The sequence below is a fragment of the Bombus vosnesenskii genome, unplaced genomic scaffold (genome assembly GCF_011952255.1).
Source record: "Bombus vosnesenskii isolate JDL3184/JDL3185 unplaced genomic scaffold, Bvos_JDL3184-5_v1.1 scf7180000013295, whole genome shotgun sequence".
Classification (NCBI taxonomy): domain Eukaryota; kingdom Metazoa; phylum Arthropoda; class Insecta; order Hymenoptera; family Apidae; genus Bombus; species Bombus vosnesenskii.
The window spans coordinates 8,627,727-8,633,726 of record NW_022882946.1 but is presented as its reverse complement, the minus strand read 5'-3'; the positions used below and the strand labels follow the sequence as shown (position 1 = coordinate 8,633,726).

Below are 6,000 nucleotides of genomic sequence, written 5' to 3'. Positions count from 1 at the left end.
TGCGTTCGTTTCAGCACTATATCGACTCCCCGATCTTTTCTGTTCTTTAAATACAAATATAGTCTTTATTTTGTTATGAAGAAATTTAGCAATTGCGTTATATAATTACTTGTTTTTAATAATAAATATGCCGTTAATATTAAACGGAAAGATATATATATACAACTTATGCTATGAAAGGAATTAAGTATTTGGAGAATACATCCTTCTGTATCGGAATTTTGTAATTTCGTGCCATCTGATTACCACTAAACAGTTTACGCAAATGTAAGTGTTGAACAAAGGTTGCGTTTCTCACTTTCGTTCTATCCGTGAAGGAAGTTTCTGTATTTTTGTTAAAATTTTTTATCCTTTATTTATGTTATTTAATATTATCAAGTTTAAAGTAAATATCCGTTTTTGTTAAGTAGAATTTTATTTCTTAAGGAATTTTAACATTTTCATTCATGAATTGTTAGTAGGTGATCATTGTTGACAGCTGATAACTTAATATAATCGCAACTTATTTTTAACTATATGACGAAAAAAATTTATAACATCATAAGAAAGAAATACAGGCATGTGAAAATAAATTCTAAAATCTAAATCTTCTTAAACTTATCTAGCGTTTTCGCATTGTATTCAATCTTTTCATACGATGTATTGATTATTAGTAGTTCTAATAGCTAACCACAATTGTGATATTTTATCAAATTACAGTCACTTACGTTGTTACATTATTACTATTATTTGAATCTAACTTATTTAGAAACATTTTTCAAAACAATCATTTGATTCGATCAATGTTGAGGTTAAATTAGTTAATACAGAAATTTTTAATATTGAAGAGAAAAGATTAAAAATGATATCAGGATTTATCTTGTAATAATCGATAATGTAATCTATATCTTCAATATCTCGATTCTCAACTCGATTCATACCGATATCAGGCGCTTAGGAATATTTAAATCACAGCATGTATAATGCAGCACACTCTGCACGTTTATTGTATACGCGAAGAGATACGAGAAATCCATAAGCATAAGCTATGAAACGTATCGCTGTTCATAATACATCGAAATTCATACATATTCCTTGCATAGTAGAGCAAAGAGAGTCAAGTGGCTCCTATATTGCACGGTCTGCTCGAATAGATCGTTTCAATTTACGAGAATATCACGAAGCTTCTCTTATTCAACACGTCAGGGCACAATTGGGATCTTGGATAGGGTTAGAGACAGCAAACAATGTCATCGAGCGTTTAATCGAAGGGTGTGCAGAACAGGAGAAGTGTTTTCTCTTCGATATTTACCTCGAGCGGAACAATTCGTCGGAGCGAACTGTACATACGTCTTACGAGGAAGATGGAATTGCGTGTTAGTACGTTGGGATTGGCCGTGGCGCCACCCGCCAACCCACTCCGCGAAGATTTTCAGTCGAGCTCGAACCTTCGTCGGGTGTGGAGTGTGTGTTGTATCGTTGTGTGTCAGTGTTCAGATTATTCACTGAAAATTAAGGTAAGAGAACTTTTTCACTCAATAGCTACCTAAATACATAACAACGATACGTATCCTTTGGATTTATTCGACGATCATAACCGGTATACGGAGCCGGCGAATAAGTCGCGTGAAAAGCCTTTAACCATGTCCTTGTTCTCATTGTTAGCCGATGTTGCATGGAAACGAAAAGATTGGTGTGGTGTGCGATCGAGTTTCAATAATTTCTTTCCAAGCTCATGTTTGAAATACGTACCTGGTCTAAGTAACCGTCGGCGTTCTAACGAAAGCAACAACAAGAGACAGCGCCTCTCCTACGAGAGACAGAGAGAGAACGTGGTGGCGCTCAGAGCTGTCTTCGTGTGTACTCTCGGGATCGATACACAGTACACACTTGGCGCGACGTTCGTGTAAGGTTACGGTTTGTACGGGATCGCATGCGGGTGTGTATAGCAGCCTCTTTCCACGCTTGTCTCTCGCGGCGTCGTCGTTCCGTTGTATTACGTGTCTCCTCTTTACGTGCATGTTCCCTAACAACGAGGGTGGACTTTTGGTCTAGCTACGAGACAAAATTCAAAGAAATCGAGAAGTATACGCGCCGTACTATGCGGGCACCTCGTGAAACGCACCCTCTCTCAAGGCTATCGTGCCGGCAACCGATCCTGAAAAGAAACGCATGAAAATGACAAGTAAGTGCTACGAATATATTCAAAGGGAAGATTCGGTGTTTGGCATTTCACGCACTGCGAATTACAATAATGAGACTTGTTGTGCACTTTTCTTTCTATGAATACATTACATAGAAAATGTTACCGGTTACCTTAACCACTATTGCTTGGCTTAAAAGACGAAAGGATAATCTCGCTAAAGTAAAATTAGCCTTGTCTTATAATATCAAGTCATGCTTGTGATGGATTATGGTCGAAGCATCCGAACAAGAAGCATTTTCATTCTAATTTCTTCTCTGAGTTTATAAACTTCAAGATTATTAGGTATTTCTGAAATCTTAGTTATTTTATAAAAGTTACGAAAAATCTATTAATATACTTATATCTATTATACACATACTACGACTGTTCTTTCGTGGACACGATTTAAACTAAGTTCATTGTCACTTTGGAAGAGTTAACGAAAAATAACATTTTACTTTGAATTCGTTACTTTGAAATATAAGTTATATATTAGATTTGCCGTACAAAATATCCACGATCCACTAACCGGCAAAAGTCTATTTAGATTGAACGACAAGCATAGGTTTATTTCGACTGTCAGTCAGTTCGCATAAAAACAATTCCACTCATGATACACCTCTTAACCTCAATAGAAAAATAATATTAAATGTAGCGTGACAACGCGCAATAACGCGAAGCAAATTCTTCTTTCACCGCGCTATATAACCTGCACGCTACTGTATTTCCAATATTTCCAGTTGAATTTTTAACAAGAATATTCTCTTTTTCCTTGTAAGAGGAAGTCAAAGGTGAACAAGGAGTTAAAAGCACACATAGCTGTCGCTCGTCTCGCATCGAATCCGACATTTTTTCGTGTGTTCTCTTGAAAGTCGGCATGGTGACCGACAGCAGGATAATCATAATACGCTGGACAGATTGTGGGAACCGAAGAATCGCAGTGCGCGCAATCGTCTCAGATTAGGATAGGATTCGCTGAGTCAGTGACTTTTTACGTAATGAGAAATTGTTAATATTCTAACCTATTTATCGGCTGAACAATCAATCGTATTTACTAGCGACTAACCTGCATAGATACATCAATGTTTTAGGAAAATTCCTCCGTGTGTAGTTCTTACTTTTGTCTTGTACGTTTCTGACTGCTATGCACATACTTAATTACAATTAATTATTCAAGTTCGAACGTTAATCTTTTGTCTAACGATTTCCCAGTAATTATTTTTACTAAGAGAAAATATCTTTTCCATCTTTGATTATTCATGTCATCTACGATTATTATTTAAATTGCTCCAGTAGTTGTCTTTAACGAGCCTTATCTGTTGCATGAACCATCTGTGAAGCATCCTTTGACTATGACTCACCTTCATCTATGACTTTACTATATTCATGCGTGTTAATGTATAACCTATATGTATATATAAAGTGATCCTACAGGAACTCTGGTCGTGTACTTTTCTTTGTTCCAAAGCATCTGCTAATAGTACCAAAAAGATAGCAGAATAATAATATTCAATTCGTGATCTTCCACAGAAATTTGATGGATTTGCAATGGTGGTTTTGTGATACAATACCTTTTTTGTAAAGTACAAACGTATATTGATAAAGGCTTGCTTTTTTCTTTATTTTGATTTTTTTAATGCAAGTTTTATATTTCACTTAATAATCGTAGTGGTAGGAAGCTTATTATTATTATTAAAGACTATTGAGGAATTTCATAAGCAATAAAAACGACACAAGGCGTATTGAGAACTGTAAAGCAAGTACAGGTGTTATTCGCGCGTTTTTTTCGTTGCTAGGGCAACCCAGATCGCACGACGTTACTAACCTTAATGCTTCTTACGGCACGAACGTGATGAATCGTGGAATCGCGATTAATCGATTTGTAATAAGAGTTACGCTGTTAAAACGACTGAAAGTCGTTCAAATCGATACATCGAAACGAAGAACTAAACACGAAATATGTATATACAATGTACGTATACTTCGATAGTCACGGCTTTCACGCGAAATTTTATCCTTGTATGTACGTACTCGACAAGATAGGTTAGTAAACAGCGGAAAAAATCAAAACAGGTGTGTGTAAACTGTGTACACTACATTAGTAACATGCTGGCACTTCGGACTCGTTGTTTCTTGCTAGTTTTTATTTTTTTTTTCAGTGATTTAAAACCAACAGAACGCCTGTGTGTCAACAGAGAATTTGCGTTTCACGTAACGTTGCTACGCAGCAAAACTCTAGTTCGCTTTTGTTCGAGGTATGAGTTCTCTATCGAGATGTTCCGAATCAATAACAAACCAACTGAAAGTGGTGTCAATTTCAGTGAAACTAGAACACGACAGTATCATTTCGTTAAGCGGTGTGCATGGAAAGGTTAGTCCCGAGGTATGCGGTTCATTCAAACTTACCGTGCTTTGCGGAAAATTTATATTTTCGACCGAAAACTAACTCTCGGCTGTCGTGTATAGTGATAAAAACAGTTATCTGGAAACAGAGGTACGTTTGTGTTAATGATAACCTCTTCGTTGAATCACGAGCAAAGATAATCAACCGGCCGAGTAACGAATGAAATGTTAGGTTATCTCGTAAAGATGTATCTTCACTGGTACTCGCGAATAGTTTGTCGTCTGTCATTTGTTTGCGTATTATCTGCAAACATATATATTTATGAAACATGGTATGACATAGAATGGACACAAAATGTTTGCGAGTATCTTGCCAGTACTGTTCGTGAACTGTTCACGAACTGGTTCGCCGTTGAGCACGCGTCTTAACCTATTAAGGATCAAGAAACAGTTTATCACAATGTTATAAGTATGAATTTCTTGAATTTCTTCATTGGGAAAATTAGAGAGTGTAAGTAGAAGAAATAGTGACAAAAAGAATATTGATCGAATCCTCTCTTCCTTCTTCTTAGTCACAAGGATATTAAGCGTTAACGCTATGTTATTCCTTAATGCGGTTTTTCTGAGATTTGTATTTAAAACCATGAAGGCCATCAGGATGATAAAATAATCCAGTCATCTCGTCTATTTCATTTGAAATTAAGATAATTGAGATACTGTTAAACACATCCGATGACCAATCGTTTTGATCGTTTAACGATTTTATTTCATGTACCCAACTAAATGTAATGCTTTAGATTTTCATAGTTAATGTTATAATACTATGCGGTAATCCATCCCTTACGCTTTAATAAGCACTTGTTAACACGATGTTAAATATGAATATGCGGGTTAGTTTATGAATAGGTACTTGTATTCTGCGTATCGTATTAAATTCACTCTTCGTTGAATAGGTTCCATGTATTGTAATTCTTGCGACATTAATTTCAGGATATATTGATGTACGATGTCTACTCTTCGCTTAATAATCGAAACAATCGATAATCAGTTGTAAAATGAGAAAATGGAGACTAAGGAACAAAGTAAGAAAACATCGTCAGAACGTTTAAATGTCGTCGCACCAGATTTCTAACTCGGTGGAAATAATTGGGCCAATCAATAGTTACGACTACCCTTAGTACACGCTTCGCTTCTAATGAACTCAAATCACGCGCGAAGTCATCATAACGCGCTCAATTCGTAGTCGATAAACGAGCTATGAATTATATTATGTTCTATCTACATGTATAATTTGTATCATACAGATGGCTATCGTTGTAACGTATCGGCATATAATTCGTCGTCTTTGTGGACTCTTAAGACGGAGTAATCTATACATAAAACAGTAGAAGGGTTGTGTCCGTACGTCGAATAAAAAAAATAAATCAATGAACCAGGAACAGCCCGTAAGCTATGGAATCGAGAAAAGCTAATTTTTTGAACTTTCCTCTGTA

The 6,000-nt window shown here is 36.0% G+C and overlaps 1 protein-coding gene across 4 annotated transcripts in view; it reads left to right on the top strand.

Annotated features, from left to right (window-relative positions):
• Window positions 1-1,157: 1,157 nt before the first annotated feature.
• Window positions 1,158-6,000, top strand: part of LOC117233457 (protein tweety) — a 42,072-nt gene continuing 37,229 nt past the window's right edge. The window contains exon 1 of one of the 4 annotated variants that reach the window (XM_033493785.1): window positions 1,158-1,496. The gene's annotated coding sequence lies outside the window, so the exon portion shown is untranslated. Of the gene's footprint in view, window positions 1,497-1,586; window positions 2,165-6,000 lie in introns of those variants that run through there. The other 3 variants (XM_033493783.1, XM_033493781.1, XM_033493782.1) reach the window with 3 other exon arrangements.